The sequence below is a fragment of the Chiloscyllium punctatum genome, chromosome 9 (assembly GCF_047496795.1).
Source record: "Chiloscyllium punctatum isolate Juve2018m chromosome 9, sChiPun1.3, whole genome shotgun sequence".
Lineage (NCBI taxonomy): Eukaryota > Metazoa > Chordata > Chondrichthyes > Orectolobiformes > Hemiscylliidae > Chiloscyllium > Chiloscyllium punctatum.
In genome coordinates, this window is record NC_092747.1 from 113,480,222 (window position 1) to 113,497,752 (window position 17,531).

Genomic DNA, 17,531 nt, shown 5'->3' on the forward strand with positions numbered 1-17,531 from the left:
CTTTCCCTGTGATCCAAACGGAAACAGGCGGAGACTCCCCGCCCCCCGGGGCGGATCCCAGCACCACCCACCCCCCCCAGAAACTCCCACCCCCAACAGCACCCCCCAATCCCAACATCCCACATCTCCCGGGAAACCTCCCACCCACCACACACCCCAACCCCTCAACATTGACACACACGAACCCTCCCCCCACCCCACCCCCAACACCCAGGTCATTTCCCAACCATTCACCACCACCACCCGACTCTGAAACCTCTCCACCTCCAACACCGGCCCACTCCCCTCACCACACCCCAACCCCAACCCCAACACACACACACACAAAGCCAAGATCCCTCCCGTACCTCCCCCCCAAACGCCCCACGGGAACCCTCCCGCATCCCTCCACCAGGACAATCACCCACCCACTCACCGCCCACTCCCCCTCCCAGGTCAATCTCCCACCCACTTACCACAACCCCCCCCCCACCCCGGACAATCTCCCACCCACTCACCACCAGCCCCTCCCAGGGCAATCACCCACCCTCTCACCCCCTCCCCAGGAAAATCTCTCACCCACTCACCACCACCCCTCCAGGGACAATCTCCCACCCACTCACTACCCCCCCCCCCCGGGACAATCTCCCACCCACTCACTACCCCCCCCCCCGGGACAATCTCCCACCCACTCACCAGCCCCTCCCCCGGACAGTCTCCAACCCTCCCCCCAATCCCACCCCCGCGGGAATGCCCGCTCTGTGAACTCAGAAATGCCTTCTCTCTCAGCCTTTGAGACATCCCAGTTTATCACAAAAATATCCCCAGATTAAAGACATAAATTGTTATCGTTTACATTTGGTGTAGGCTTTCCTTCTTCTCAGTGGCGGTGATTGAACAAAATATTAGCAAAGGGTAATATTTCGATAATTCAATCCATCTGTAGACAGGAGCTAGTGGGGGCCACTATTGTACTTTTGGGGATTGGCTTGGGGCGAAAGGGAAGGGGATGATTTGCGATAGTGCCTCATAAAATACAAAGGCAGCTCGGTATCAATTCAGACCCCACCACCCATAAAAAAAAAACAAATAAAAGACTTTTGTAAATGCCCAGCATTGGCACAGACTATCGAAGAGTCGGCTGTGTGAGCCGGAGTTACGTTATGTGCCCAGTCTTGGTCAGAGCGACAAGATTCCTTTTTCTGAGTATTTCGGGTTTATTGGTATGTTGTGTCAGCTCAGGTGGGTATGTGCACTGATCCTGGGAGTTTGAGACCTGTGACTGAGCCCCTCAATGAATCCAGTCTAGCAAGGTTTGACCACACATGATATTAACATTTCTGAAACAGCATTGGTTATGCCGTTTGGAATCCTCCCAATTGGGGGAAGAGTTTAGAATTCGAGCGTCAGAAACGAAGATAGTAATACAGTAAATCCAATGGAGAATTCAGAGGGGGGGGAAGAAGCATTTACACCTAAAGAGTGGCGAGAATACACAGCCTGTCACAAAACTGAGTGGTTCAAGTGAATAGTATTTAAGGGGTAGCCGGATGAACAGAGACAATTTAGGGAGAGGTGGTCACCACGGGGGCGGGGATGGCGTTAAAATGATTCATCTCCCCTTCCAACTCCATTTTGAGTTAGCTCCCTCCTCCTCGCGCTAACCTTTGATGATGTGTTGCCCTTAATGGACTTTCTATGCAACTAATTCAATTTACTGGTGGTGGTTAATAAATGCAAAACAGCCCCACTGGTGATTTGGTGATGGGGAGAAAAAAGAAATGCTCAATTGTGTGCAAAATTCAGGATATGAAAATAGGCAGGAACAAAGGATGAGAAGAAGATCGATAAGAGGAGACGCATGTCAGAAACTAACAAGGGCCACTTATCCCAAATGATCAATTTCTGCTGCAAGTCCTGTGTAACTGTGCAAACATTTCAAAAGCACTGCATTACCTGTGAATGTTTTGGGAAGCCGAAAACCTGTAAAATATGCTGCAGAATTCTGTCTTTTAAAAGGTGATGAGATGGTTGACTAATGCTCTCAGCCAAAGTCGAGCAACTTCTAATTTTATTTTGACAATGAGTGGTATGGCAGCTCAGTGGTTAGCACTGTTGCCTCAGAATGCTAGGGACTTGGGTTTGATTCCCATCTCAGGTGACTGTCTGAGTGGATTAGATTAGATTAGATACCCCTACAGTGTGGAAACAGGCACTTCGGGCCAACAAGTTCACGCCAACTCTCTGAAGATCAACCAATCCAGACTCATTTCCCTCTGACTAATGCGCCTAAAACTATGGGCAATTTAGCATTGCCAATTGGCTTTTGCCCGAAACGTCGATTTCGAAGCTGCTTGGATGCTGCCTGAACTGCTGTGCTCTTCCAGCACCACTAATCCAGAATCTGATTTCCAGCATCTGAAGTCATTGTTTTTACCTCATAGCATTGCCAATTCACCTGTCCTGCACACCTTTGGATTTTGAGTGGAAACAGACACCGGGAGAATGTGCAAACTCCACACAGACAAATCGCCTGAGGCTGGAATCAAACTTGGGTCCCTGGTGCTGTGAGGCAGCAGTGCTAACCACTGGGCCACCATGCCTCCCATGCATATTTTTCCTGTGTCTGTGTGGGTTTCCTCCGGGTGCTCTGGTTTCCTCCTACAGTCCAAAGATGTGCAGGGCAGGTGAATTGGCTATGCTAAATTGCCCATAGTGTTGGATGCATTAGTCAGAGGGAGATGGGTCTGGGTGGATTGCTCTTTGGAGGGTCCTTGTAGACTTGTTAGGCCAAAAGGCCTGTTTCCACATTGTAGGGGATCTAATCTAATGATTGAAATTATTAAACTTTGACCAATTCTGGGCTTTTCAAGCAGGTGGCACAATCCCACCATTACAAGGCAATACCCTCTTCCCAAAATAGAATAAATATGACAATTAGGGTCTCTGCAGGAGTACTGCACTGTCAATGGGACAGTACTGAAGGCATGCTGCACTGTCAGATGGTGATTACTGAGGGAGCACCACACTATTTTGAAGTTGATAGTGAAGGAATCACTGCACCCTGGAACTGCTGCAATACATTGTCTCCCTCTCAAGTAGATCATTGTTCAATCTAGTGCACCTGCTGGCCTCTCGTTTACTGCTGTGGTAAAGGGTTACCATTAGCCATGGTTTATTGATCTGTGACCTCTATGCAGCTAATTCCAGTACAAAGAAAGCAGAGATTTTATCTGTGAGTATTTGCTTGACCCAGCTCAGTAAACAATGTGCATGTGATTTGTATCACATGGATTTCTGTACCTTCTTGCAAAAATATTTGACTTTCCTTTTGTCATCCGCCCATTTTGATCAGAGAGGAGGCTTTTTTTAATTCAATGTTTTCCGTGTTGTCCAGTTATTACCTGTTGTGTTGTGACTTTAAATTCCTTGTCTTACTTTTCATATCCCCCACCACTCCTCTCCTCCCTGTCGCTTTAAACTGCTCCAATCTCATAAGTTTTCAGGCTATCAGAGCTCCTTCCTTTCTGAGTTAAAAATCACATGACCAGGGGATGAGAAAATAACAACTTGTCCAACAGGTTTAATTGGAATCACTAGCTTTTGGAGTGCTGCTCCATCAGGTGGTTGTGGAGAACACAATTGTAAGACACAGAATTTATAGCAGAAATTTACAGTGTGATTAGATTAGATTAGATTAGATTCCCTACAGTGTGGCAACAGGCCCTTCGGCCCAACATGTCCACACCAACCCTCCAAAGAGTAACCCACCCAGTCCCATTTCCCTCTGGCTAATGCACCTAACACTACGGGCAATTTTAGCATAGCCAATTCACCTGGCCTGCAAATCTTTAGAGTTGTGGGAGGAAACTGAAGCACCCGGAGGAAATCCACGCAGACACGGGGAGAAGGTGCCAACTCCAAACAGCCACCCATGGCTGGAATTGAACCTGGGACCCTGGTACTGTGAGGCAGCAGTGCTAACCCCGAGTCACGGTGCTGTCCTAATGTAACTGAAATTATACATTGAAAAATACCTTGATTGTTTGTTAAGTCTCTGTCATGGAAATTAAATCGACTCAACTCAACTGTTAGCAAGAGCAAAGAAAAGAGCTTTTATTCAGATTCTGCAGAACCGACCCAATACATTCGGCCAGATGCCTCGTGTAAGAGCACTTGAGCATAATTCAGATACTCTTTTTATACCATTCTTATCACACTCTCAAAGGCAAAGACTGGGAAAACTCAGGTTGTTATTTTCTCATCCCCTGGTCGTGGACATAACTGTTCTTATGCTTTCCTCAGCTGTCGCTGAACTTGACTGTTGCAAGGTCAAGTTAAATTCAAACAAAAGCCAAGCTGTCTCCTGGCTGCAGAACTCAGCTAAGTATTGTTTGCAAAGCTCAGCACAGCATTAAATTTAGAAAAGCATTATCTTTCAAATTTCACAGTGAATGTTAAATTTGTTAATTTTCCATTACAGTCTCTTGGCTGTTAGAATGACCATGTTAGTTTCACTTCTTTCATATGTAAAACACAAAACCTTTTTTAAAAGTTACATTCTCAGGTTAACTTTAACAATTGGTGTCAACCCAGATAATGTGTTTAAGGCGTTAGCCCCCGTGCCTTCCTTTCTGACCTCTTTACTTGATTTAACTCACACTATCATTGGTAACTCTTCATTTTATTTTCTAAACTCTAAGCTTTCAAATAGCCTCCATTCAACAACTTCACTAATATAACATCTCGAATATAATAAAATATTTCAAGGCTCTCCATGAGAGTGATTGTCCAATTACAAATGGCACTAGACACATAAGGAGATATTAGGATAGGTGACCATTATCTTATTCTAAGGGCTTGGTGCTAAATAGCATATTAAAGGAGGAAAATAAGGTAGAGTTATGGAGAGATGTGGGTTGGGAATTCCCAAGTTTGGATACAACACAACTGAAGACATGGCCACAAAAGTTAGAGTGAATAAAATCAGGTATGTTAAAGGCAGCGGGGTGAGAAGATCACAGAGTTTAGAGGTTTGCGGGGCTGGAAGACACAAGGGAGGAGGCACAATACCAGGGAGGGAGGCGCAGGTGAGAGTTTTAAAATTGAGGAGTTTGATTGTTTATTGTGCATGATTGGAACTTACTGCAAGTTAAAGTGTGGGCAGCAATGTCTTGGATGACCTCCGGTTTATGGAGGTTCAAATGTTGGGGTAACCAGCCAGGTGGGTGCATGTTGGAATAGTCAAGTTAATAGTAACAAAACCATCAATAAGGGTCTTAGCAGCAGTTGGTGGAGGGTGACATGGATTTTGGACTGTCATGATGGTAGAAATAGGTGGTCAGCTGTTTACCGCAGATCTGCATGTGACCCCCCCCAACAAGGTTGTTAGTCATTAGGGAGAGGGATAGAATCGGTAATTATGGAATGGAGCTCATGGTAGGGATTGAAACTAATTGCTTTGAGGTGGTTATAGATTGGAGGAATTGAGAAAGGTGCTTATGAGTTAGAGCTTGATGTCGTCAGTATATGTGTGAAAACTAACACTGTGCACTCAAATAGTGTCACCAAGTAGCAGGATGTAAATGAGAAACAGGAGAAAACCATGGGAGACACCAGAGGGAGGTGTGTGTAGGTGCGAAGCGAAACTGTTAGAGGCAACCTCTCCTGTTCTCCCAGCACCTTTAAGACACTCCTTTCAAACCCACCATTTTAACCAAACTTTTGGCAATCTGTCCTAACATTTCCTTCTGTGGCTCAATGTCCAATTTTGTTTAGTATCTCGTTGAACTATTTTATTGTTAAAAGTGCTAGTATAATGTAAGTTGTTATTAACATAAACTTTGCCAAATCACACACAACAGATGTTGACTTCACATCAGTAAGAGTCAGGACTGCCTGCTGTATGATGGTTCCTAACGTTGCTCTCTTTAAACGTGCAAATTCAACATTTAACTACTGCTGATCCAAATAAAACATAGGAAATGCTAGAGTAACTCAGCAGATCTGACAGCAACTGTAGAGAGAGAAAAGCAGAGTTAATGTTTTGAGTCTGTTGTAACTCTTCAGAACTGAAGTTTCCCACCCTCACACGACTTGCGTCGACCTCCTTTCCAAGACCGACAAGCAGGACTGCCCTGGCAGACCTGTGGTTTCAGATTGTTCCTGCCCACTGAACTTTTTCTTTCTTCTCTTGACTTTATTTTTCACCCTCCATTCCTTATACAGTCTCTTCCCATCTGCATTTAAGCGATGCTGCCATCAGTTCCACATCTTCCAGGTTTCTGTCCCTAGTTCCTTCCTCTTCACCATGGCTGTGCAATCCCTTCAAATATCAACCCCGCCCCCACACCCCATCAGGAGGGTCTGCACGTTCTCTACTTCATCCCTGAAAAGAGGCCCACATAGCCCCCTATCTATCACCGCCTTCCTTTGTCAGGCTGAGCTCATTCTCACTTCGAATAACATCTCCTCTCATTTTCTCCAAGTCAGAGGTGTGGCCATAGGAACCCACATGGCTAACCCACAGTTATGGCTGTCTTATTGTGGGGTATTGAAACATTCCTTGTTCCAATCCTGCTCAAGCCACCAACAACAACTCTTCCTCCAATCTTTGGTGCTGCTTCCTGCTCTCATTCAGAATTGGAAAATTACTCAATTTTGCTTCCAATTTCCATACTTCACTCTAATTCACCAGATCCATCTCTGACTCTTCACCTCCCTTTCCTTAATGTCACTATTTCCATCTGTGGGCAGGGGTCACCCATCCAATATCCATTACAAACCCGCTGACTCCCACAGTTACCACAACTACACTTCCTTATACCTTACTTTACTCCACCTTTTCTGTCTCCAGTTCTGATGTTGCCATCTTCAAATGGAGTGCCTCCGACATATCCTCCCTTTCCCCTAACAGACGATTCATGCCTCATTGTGGTAGGCAGATGCCTCAGCTGTGTTTGACCCATCAACCCACACTTCTGCTCTCATCCCTTCTCTTTCTCCCAGGGAAGGAACAGGATTCCCCTTGTCGAGTGGGTGGTGCTGGAAAAGCACAGCATCTGAAGAGCAGGAGAATTGATGGTTTTGGGCATAAGCCTTTCATCATCATTCCTGATAAAGGGGTTTTGCCCGAAACGTCGATTCTCCTCCTTGGATGCTTCCTGACCCACTGTGCCTTTCCAGCACCACACCCTCGACTCTGATCTCCAGCATCTACAGTCCTCACTTTCGACAAGGGATTCACCTTGTCCTTACTTTCCACTCCTCCAATCTCCACATTCAAATTTTCTCCACAATCATACAACACAAAAACTGACCCTTTGGTACAACCAGTCCACACCAACCACAATGCCCAAGCCTGGCCCATATCCCTCCCAGTTGAAGAGAGTGGTGCTGGAAAAGCACAGCATCTGAGGAGCAGAAGAATTGACATTCCGAGCATAAGCCCTTCATCAGGATTGAGGCCTGTGGGCCAGGGGCTGAGAGATAAATAGGAGGGGTTGGGGCTGGGGGGGGGGGGAGGGGGGAGACGTGGCTGGGATTGCGATAGGTAGATGAAGGTGGGAGTGAAGTTGATAAGTCGGAGAGGAGGGTGGAGTGGGCAGGTGGGAAGGAAGATGGACAGTTGGGCAATTCAAGAAGGCGGTGCCAAGTTGGAAGGTTGGATCTGGGATAAGGTGGGGGGAGGGGAAATGAGGAAACTGGTGACATTCACATTGATCCCATGTGTTTGGGGGTCCCAAGATGGAAGATGAGGTGTTCTTCCTCCAGGCGTTGGGTGGTGAGAGTTTAGTGGTGGAGGGGACCCAGGACCTGCATGTCCTTGTCAGAGGGGGATAGGGAGATAAAGTGTTCACCCACAGGGCTGTGGAGTTATTTAGTGCATTTGTCTCAGAGCTGTTCTCTGAATTGCTGCTCAAGTTGGTGTCCTGTCTCCCCAGTGTAGAGAAGACAACATCAAGAGCAACGGACACAGTAGATGACGTGTGTGCAAGTACAGGTAAACTTTTATGCGTGTATGGAATGAGCTGCCAGAGGAAGTGGTGGAGGCTGGTACAATTACAACATTTAAAAATCATCTGGATGGGTATATGAATAGGAAGGGTTTAGTGGGATATGGGCCAAACGCTGGCAAATGGTATTTGATTGATGTAGGATATCTGGCTGGCATGGATGAGTTGGATAGAAAAGCCTGTTTCTGTGCATCTCTATGACTCCGAGTTCTACACCAACTCTCCAAAGAGTCAATCCATGTGACATTTTATAAATTCCTACTTTGGAAAATTGAACCAATCTGACTCAAGATTGGAATACAGACATACTCTAACCTTACACCTTTAATGCATTCTCTCAGCTGAGATGTCACTTTTTTAACAAAACCTTAAGTTATCTTAGAAATGTGACTTGACAGAAGTTCTGGGATTTACATATTAATGAATCGATACCTGCAACCATTTCCAAAAGATGACGGACATAACAGAAATCTACGTTTGTTCAATGTATCGTATCAGTTACATGACACTGTGATTTTTTTGCTGTACATTCTATGTCATATGATCCTGCCCCACTAGTTACCTGATGAAGGAGTGCTCCGAAAGCTAGTACTTCCAAATAAACCCATTGGACTATAACCTGGTGTTGTGTGATTTTTAATAATTAAAAGTCATCTGGATGGGGATATGAACAGTGAGGGTTTAGAGAGATATGGGCCAAGTACTGGCAAATGGACTAGATTTATTAAGGACATCTGGTCAGCTTGGATAAGTAGGACTGAAGGGTCTGTTTCTGTGCTGTATATCACTAAGACTTTATGATAAGCCTTACCAATGTGCCTAAGCTGACTGGGAAACAGACACTCATCATTTGGACAGAGAGCATAGAATTCTGTACGTTATCCTTGTGAATATTCATCTCTGAACCAACAGCATTAAAACAAATTGCCTGGCCATTATTGCATTACTGTATGTGAGAGTCTGCTCAATTGGTTGTTACATTACAATAGTGGCAACCACAAAAAAAAGTGTTTCATTGGCTGTAAATCCATTTTCAGGGCATTGTAATGTTGTAAGCGGTGTTGTGTGAATTGAAGTTTTTCTCTCTGCTGATTTTCAGAATGATCCTGGAATTTCCAAAGCAATAAGATGCAGGCACATTGTGTTTGACAATAATTAAAGGAGTGACTCTCACTGGATAAGAAGGTCAATGAGTTCAACATCACGTGACTTGCCCTTGGCTGAGTCAACATCCACACAGTCTCATATGTGTGAGATGTCCTTGAGGACCAAACACAAGTCTAAGAAAATAACACTTGCAAGATGTGTACTCTACCCTGCCTGAACTAAATGAGCAAGACCTACTTCACAGTCTGATCCTGAAACAATACTGCTGGTGAATATTTTAGCTACAATGCCTTTGGAAGTGTACAAAGTTAAAAATCACACAACACCAGGTTATAGTCCAAAAAGTTTAATTGGAAGCACGCTAGCTTTTGGAGCGACGCTCCTTCATCAGGTGTTAGTGGAGGGCTCAATCCCAACACAGAATTTGTAGCAAAAATTTACAGTGTGATGTAACTGAAATTATACATTGAAAAATTGATTCTCTGTTAAGCCTTTCATCTGTTAGAATACAGTGATAGTTTCACTTCTTTCATGTGTAAATTACAAAACCTTTTTTTTAAAAAGTTGCATTCTCAGGTTAGCTTGAACAATGGTGATAGCTAGACAATATGTTGAAGGTGCTGGCCCCCTGTGTTCTCTGTCTATGCCATGAAGTTTAGATTGATTCTAATCTAAAAAGTGAGATAACGGAGTTTTACATAAATTCATGCGGTTTTTGAGCTCAGAGTTCTGCATGAATGCATGTTATCTTCGTTATCTCACTTTTTAGATTAGAATCAATCTAAACTTCATGGCATAGACAGAGAACACAGGGGGCCAGCACCTTCAACATATTGTCTAGCTATCACCATTGTTCAAGCTAACCTGAGAATGCAACTTTTTAAAAAAAAGGTTTTGTAATTTACACATGAAAGAAGTGAAACTATCACTGTATTCTAACAGATGAAAGGCTTAACAGAGAATCAATTTTTCAATGTATAATTTCAGTTACATCACACTGTAAATTTTTGCTCCAAATTCTGTGTTGGGATTGAGCCCTCCACTAACACCTGATGAAGGAGCGTCGCTCCAAAAGCTAGCGTGCTTCCAATTAAACTTTTTGGACTATAACCTGGTGTTGTGTGAGTTTTAACTTTGTACACCCCAGTCCAACACTGGCATCTCCAAATCATTTGGAAGTGTAGGAATTGCGTTTTGCAGTCTCCTCAGAGTCTGATAGAATTTTATCCACTGTCTGTGGGAGTGACAATCGATGCTGGATGGGTGTGTGCATTGTAGGCACAAATGAATGCCATAGGAATTATTTGATCCACCTATTTCGCTGCTACATTTTCTGTTTGCCTTTCCCGATATTCTCCCTCCAACTCAAACCCTGTATTAATAAGTTCTTTCTTGAAACTTTAAAGGGTTCGGAAAAGATTTACAAGGATGTTGCCAGGGTTGGAGGATTTGAGCTATAGGGAGAGGCTGAACAGGCTGGGGCTGTTTTCCCTGGAGCATCGGAGCTGAGGGGTGACCTTATAGAGGTTTACAAAATTATGAGGGGCATGGGTAGGATAAATAGACAAAGTCTTTTTACTGGGGTTGGGGATTCCAGAACGAGAGGGCATGGGTTTAGGGTGAGAGGGGAAAGATATAAAAGAGACCTAAGGGGCAACATTTTCACACAGAGGGTGGTACGGGTATGGAATGAGCTGCCAGAGGAAGTGGTGGAGGCTGGTAAAATTGCAACATTTAGATTACTTACAGTGTGGAAACAGGCCCTTCAGCCCAACAATTCCACACTGTCGCACAACCTGCCCCCCTACACCTAACACTACAGGCAATTTAGCATGGCTAATTCATCTAACCTGCACATTTTTGGACTGTGGGAAGAAACCGGAGCACACCCACACAGACAAGGGGAGAATGTGCAAACTTCACACAGTAAGTCATCTGAGGTGGGAATTGAACCCGGATCTCTGGTACTGTGAGGCAGCAGTGCTAACCACTGTGCCACCATGCTGCCCACAATTTAAGAGGCATTTGGATTGGAATTTGAATAGGAAGGGTTTGGAGGGATATGGGTCAGGTGCTGGCAGGTGGGTCTAGATTAGGTTGGGATATCTGCTCGGCATGGACGGGTTGGACCGAAGGGTCTGTTTCCATGCTGTACATCTCTATGACTCTATGACACCTTCAATGATTTGTTCACATATATTCCCAGATCGATCTGTTGCTACAACTGCTGTAGAATTACACCTCTTGTTTTATCATGTCTCAACCAATTCTTCCTCGCAAAAAGAATTAAATAACGTTTCTCTGCTTTAAAGTTTATCTGAAACTTGTCCGTTCAGTCTATGTTTGTTTGAAGTCTGTAGTTAAACTTTTCAAAGCTCACAATACTTCCAACTTTTGTTGCTGTCTGCAAACTTTGAAATTGTACCATATACATCAACTAGGAGAAAGTGAGGACTGCAGATGCTGGAGATTAGACTTGAGAGAGTGGAGCTGGAAAAGCGCAGCAGGTCAAACAGCATCCAAGGAGCAGGAGAATCAACGTTTCGGGCATAAGCCCTTCATCAGGAATGAGGTTTGTGGGTCGGGGCTGAGAGATAAATGGGAGGGGGTGGCGTTGGGGGGTGGGAGCTGGGAAAGCGCTAGGTGGGTGAAGGTGAAGAAGAAGGTGATAGGTCAGAGGGGGCAGTGATGGATGGGTCTGGAGGGCGGTGCTGAGTTGGAGGCTTGGGACTGGGATAATGTGGGGATGGGGAAATGAGGAATCTGTTGAAATCCACATTTATCCACATTATTGCAGGGTCCCAAGGTGGAATATGAGGCGTTCCTCCTCCAGGTGTCAGGTGGTAATGGTTTGGCGGTGAAGGAGGCCCAGGACCTGCATGTACTTGATGGAGTGGGAGGGGGAGTTGAAGTGTTCAGCAAAGGGGCAGTGGAGTTGGTGGGTGCAGGTGTCTCAGAGTTGTTCTCTGAAATGATCCGCAAGAAGGCGTCCTGTGTCCCCGATGTAGAGGAGACCACACCGGGTGTAACAGATGCAGTAAATGTCTTTGGTAGAGGTGTAGATGAATTTCTGACGGATATGGAAGGATCCCTTGTGGCCTTGGACCGAGGTGAGGGGAGTGGTGTGGGTGCAGGTTTTGCACTTCATGCGGTGGCAGGGAAAGAAGCCAGGTGTGGGGTGTGGGCTGGTGAGGGTGTGGACCTGACAAGGGAGTAGAGAAATGAAATGGCCTTTTGGAACGCTGCTAGGGTTGAGGAGGGAAATATATCTCTGGTGGTGGGGTCCGTTTGGAGGTGACGGAGGATGATGCATTGTATGCGGAGGTTGGTGGGGTGGAAGGTGAGGACCAGAGGGGTTGTGTCCTTGCTGCATTGGGAGGGGTGGGGTTCAAGGATGCTGGTGCATGAAGTGGAGGAGATGCGGTGGACGGCATCATCAACCATGTGGGAAGGGAAGTTGCGAACATGGAAGAAGGAGGTCATCTGGGACCTTCTGAGGTGGAAGTGGTCATCCTGGGAACAGATGTGGTGGAGCCGGAGGAATTAGGAATAAGGAGTAATGTTTTTACAGGGGGTAGAGTGGGAGGAGGTGTAATCTAGGTATCTGTGGGAGTCAGTGGACTTGTAGTATACTTCCGTGTTTAGTCAGTCACCAGAGATGGTGATGGAGAGGTGCAGGAAGGGGAGGGAGGTTGCTGAGATGATCCAGGTGAATTTAAGGTTGAGGTGGAAGTTGTTGGTAAAGTTGATGAACTGTTCAACCTCCTCGTGGCAGCACAAGACGGCGCCGATACACTCATCGATGTAAGGGAGGAACAGGTGGGGGAGTGGGTGGTGCCGGTGTAAGTGCGGAATATGGATTGTTCCACATATCTGACCAATAGGCAGGCATAGCTGGGTCCCAACATCTTTTCCCACATGTTTGATGATACCCTCCAGCGTATCTCCTCCACTTCACGCACCCCAGCCCTTACAACACAAGGACAGAACCCCCTAGAACCTTTCACCCGGCCACCAGAGATATATTTCTCTTCCCACCCCTATCAGTGTTCTGAAAAGACCATTCCCTCTTCTGGTCCACACCCCACACCTGGCTCCTTTCCCTGCCACCGCAGGAAGTGCAAAACCTGCACCCACACCACTCGCCTCACCTCCGTCCAAGGCCTCAGGCAATCCTTCCATATCTGTCAGAAATTCACCTGCACCTCTATCAATGTCATCTACGGCACCTTTTGCACTTAGTATGGTCTCCTCTACATCAGGGAGACAGGACGCTTTCTTGCGGATCATTTCCGAGAACATCTCTGGGACATTCGCACCCACCAACCCCACTGTCCCATGACTGAACACTTCAACTCCCCCTCCCAAACCATCAAGGACATGCAGGTCCTGGGCCACCTCCACCACCAAACCGTTACCACCCAGCGCCTGGAGGAGGCATGCCTCATATTCTGCCTTGGGACCCTGCAACCACACAGGATAAATGTGGATTTCAACAGTTTCTTCATTTCCCCTCCCCCCACATTATCCCAGTCCCAAGCCTCCAACTCGGCTCTGCCCTCTGGACCTGTCCATCACTGCCCCCTCTGACCTATCACCTTCTCCCTCATCTTCATCCACCAATCGCTTTTCCAGCTACCTCCCCCAACCCTACCCGCCTCCCATTTATCTCTCACCCCTGACCCACAAGCCTTATTCCTGATGAAGGGCTTATGCCGAAATGTCAATTCTCCTGCTCATCAGATGCTGCCTGACCTGCTGTGCTTTTCCTACACCACATTCTCAACCATGTACATCAAGGTCTGGATCATTAATATAAGACCACAAGACATAGGAGCACTACTAGGCCATTTGGCCCATCAAAGTGGCTCTGCCATTCAATGAGATCATAGCTGATTTGATAATCCTCACCTTCACCTTTCAGCCATCTCCCCATACCCCTCAATTCCCTTCCTGATTAAGCCTCAGCTTTGTACTTAATGATCCAACCTTTACAAACATTTGCAGCAACAGATTCCACATTTCCACTATCCTCTGACAGAAAAATTCCTCCTCATCTGCGTCTTCTGCAGCCAAACCTTGATTCCGAGATTATTCCCTCTGGTCCTCGACTCTCTTTCAAGACAAACTAACTTTCCACATCCACCCCGTCAAGTCCCCTAAGAATCCTGGACGTTTCAATAGGATCACCACTCATTTTTTCTCAATTTCAATGGACACAGGCCCAAACTAATAAATCTTTCCATAACAAAATCATTCCATATGCAGAATTAATTTAGTGAATCTTCTCTGGACTGCTTGCAATGTCAGTACAGGGGTATATTTCCATTTAGATAAGGAAACCATTCACAGTATTGCAGCTATGGTCTGATTAACGCCTTGTACACGTTTGGAAAGACCTTCCTGTTTTATTCCATATTTCCTTTGGGAAAAAATGGCCAATTGTCCATGGAACATCCCAATTGCTCATTGAACATCTTGTCATTCAAGCATGAGAACTCCCAGACTCCAAAAGCTACTGACCATCTTGACTTGGAAAAGTATCACCATTTGTTTAGTGAAATCCTGGGACTTGCTCCCTAAGGGAGTACTCCTACATCAAATTACTGCAGCGATTCAAGAAGGCATCTCACCATCACCTTCTCAAGGACAACTGGGGACAGGCAATAAATGCCAGCCCAGCCAGTGACACCACATCCCATGGGTTTTTTTAATATTAGATTAGATTACTTACAGTGTGGAAACAGGCCCTTTGGCCCAACACGTTCACACAGACCCTCTGAACAGCAACCCACCCAGACCCATTCCCCTACATTTACCCCTTCACCTAACACTACGGACAATTTAGCATGGCCAATTCACCTAACCTGCACATAGAGATGTACAGAATGGAAACAGACCCTTCGGTCCAACCCATCCAGATATCCCAACCTCTTTGGAGTGTGGGAGGAAACCAGTGCACCTGGAGGAAACCCACGCAGACACAGGGAGAATGTGCAAACTCCACGCAGACAGTTGCCCGAGGTGGGAATTGAACCCAAGTCTCTAGCGCTGTGAGGCAGCAGTGCTAACCACTGAGACACCGTGTCACCCCAAAGAATCACTTCATGAGCTGCACCAAAAATGTAAATGTCTCATTTTTCTTACCAAAACTTGCCAAATTGTGTCTCTGTTATCTAGAACAAAATAGATTTTCTTTGGATTACTTGGAGATTATTGAATAAACCTTTTATTAGAAATAAACTTATCCCTTAAACAAAACTTATTCTATAACCAAAAGGCTGTATCTGCGCCACCAAGTTTAGGATTTTAGTTTATTGTAGACCGTTCTACCTCCTGAGCCTCTTTGTGTGAGATGAGGAGGGAATTCTTCACTCAAAGCATTGTGAATCTTTGGAATTCTCTATCTGAATTCTCCCTATGGGATGACATGTGGCTTAGTGGTCAGCATGGCTGCCTCAGCACCAGTGACCTGGGTTCGATTCCAGAGAGTGAGGGAAAGTGAGGATTGCAGATGCTGAAGAGTCAAGGTCAAAAAGTGTGGCATTAGAAGAGCACAGCAGGTCATGAACATCCGAGAAGCAGGAGAGTCGACCTTTAGGGCATAAGCATATTTCAGTCATATTAATGGGGTGGAAGGTGAGGACCCCTAAGCTCCCAGGTCAATGAATTCCATATACATTGTGATATCAAACTTTTCTTCTGCCACCTCTGCCTCCGTGCTTACCTTATCAACTGTGACTCCCACCCACCCTCTCAGGTCCCTCTTCTCCCACCCCCAACATACTCCCTCCTCTTGGACACCCTGTCCTGGTCTGTTACCCACCCTTGACCTCTTCATCTCTTCTACCGCTCCATTGACCGCCTCAACCAGTCCACCCCTTTCACCAACTCCAACCTCTCACCCTCGCAACATGCAGCCCTCCACTTTCTCTACTCCAATCCCAACCTCACCATCAAATCTGCAGACAAAGGGAGCACAGTGGTAGTTTGGTGCACTGACCTGTCAGGTGCCAACTCACAGACATCTGCTCCCATTGTCCCCTCGACCACGAACTCACCTTCCATCACCAAACTATCATTTCCCAGACCATCCACAACCTCATCACCTCAGGGAATCTCCAACCTCATAGGCCCAGAACCCTGCACTGACCGGTTCTATGTCCTACCCAAAATTCACAAACCTGACTGCCCCGGTCGACTCATAGTCTCGGCCTGCTCCTGCCTCACCAAGCTCATCTCCTCATATCTCGACACCATCCTGTCCCCTTGGTCCAGGATTTCCCCACATATATTTGTGATACCACCCATGTCCTTCACCCCTTCCATGACTTTCGGTTTCTTGGCCCCCAATGCCTCATCTTCACCATGGAAATCCAATCCCGGTACACATCCACTTGCCATGGCAAAATCCTCCAAGCCCGCTATTTCTACTGCTCCTGATGACTTAACCAGTATTAGTGGAACTGATCCTCAGCCTCAACAACTTCTCTTTCAAATCCTCCCAGTTCCTTCATACCAAAGGGATAGCCATGGACACCTGCATGGGCCCCAGCTATGCATTCTTCTTCATTGGGTACATGGTACAGTCCATCTTCCGCAGTTACACCAGCACCATCCCCCACCTCTTCCTTCGCTACATTGATGACAGTATCGCCGTGACATCGTGCTCCCATGAGGGGGTTGAGCAGTTTATCAACTTCACCAACACATTTCACCCTGACCTTAAGTTCACCCGGACCACCTCAGATACCTCCCTCCCCCTTCTGGACCTCCCTGTCTCCATCTCTGGTGACCAACTCAACACAGACATCTATTTCAAAGCCACCAACTCCCACAGCTACCTGGACTACACGTCCCTACACACACACCCAACAACCCCTCCACCCTGTGGCTGACCACTTCAACTCCCCATCTCACTCCACCAAGGACATGCAAGTCCTGGGCCTCCTTCAACCCAAATCCTAGCTAAAGGACCACTGAAGGAAGAATGCTCATCTTCTGCCTTGGGACCCTTCAACCACATGGCATCAACGTCAACTTCACTCATTTCCAAATCTCCCCTCCCCCCCACCTCATCCCAGATCCAACCCTCCAACTCAGCACTCCCCTCTTGAACTGTCCTACCTCTCCATCTTCCTTTCCACCTATCTGCTCCACCCTTCCCTCCGACCTATCACTATCACCCTCCAGCTGCATTCACCTATCGCCTTCCCAGTTACCTTTCCCCAGCCCCATCCCCATATTTATCACTTTATTATTAAGCCCCTCCCCCTTCCAAAACACATTTCTGATGTGCCCGAAACGATGACTCTCCTGCTCCTCAGATGCTGCCTGGTCTGCTGTGCTTTTCCAGCGCCACACCTTTTGACTCTGGGTTCGATTTCAGCCTTGTGTGACTGTTTCTTTGTGTCTGTGTGGAGCTTACAC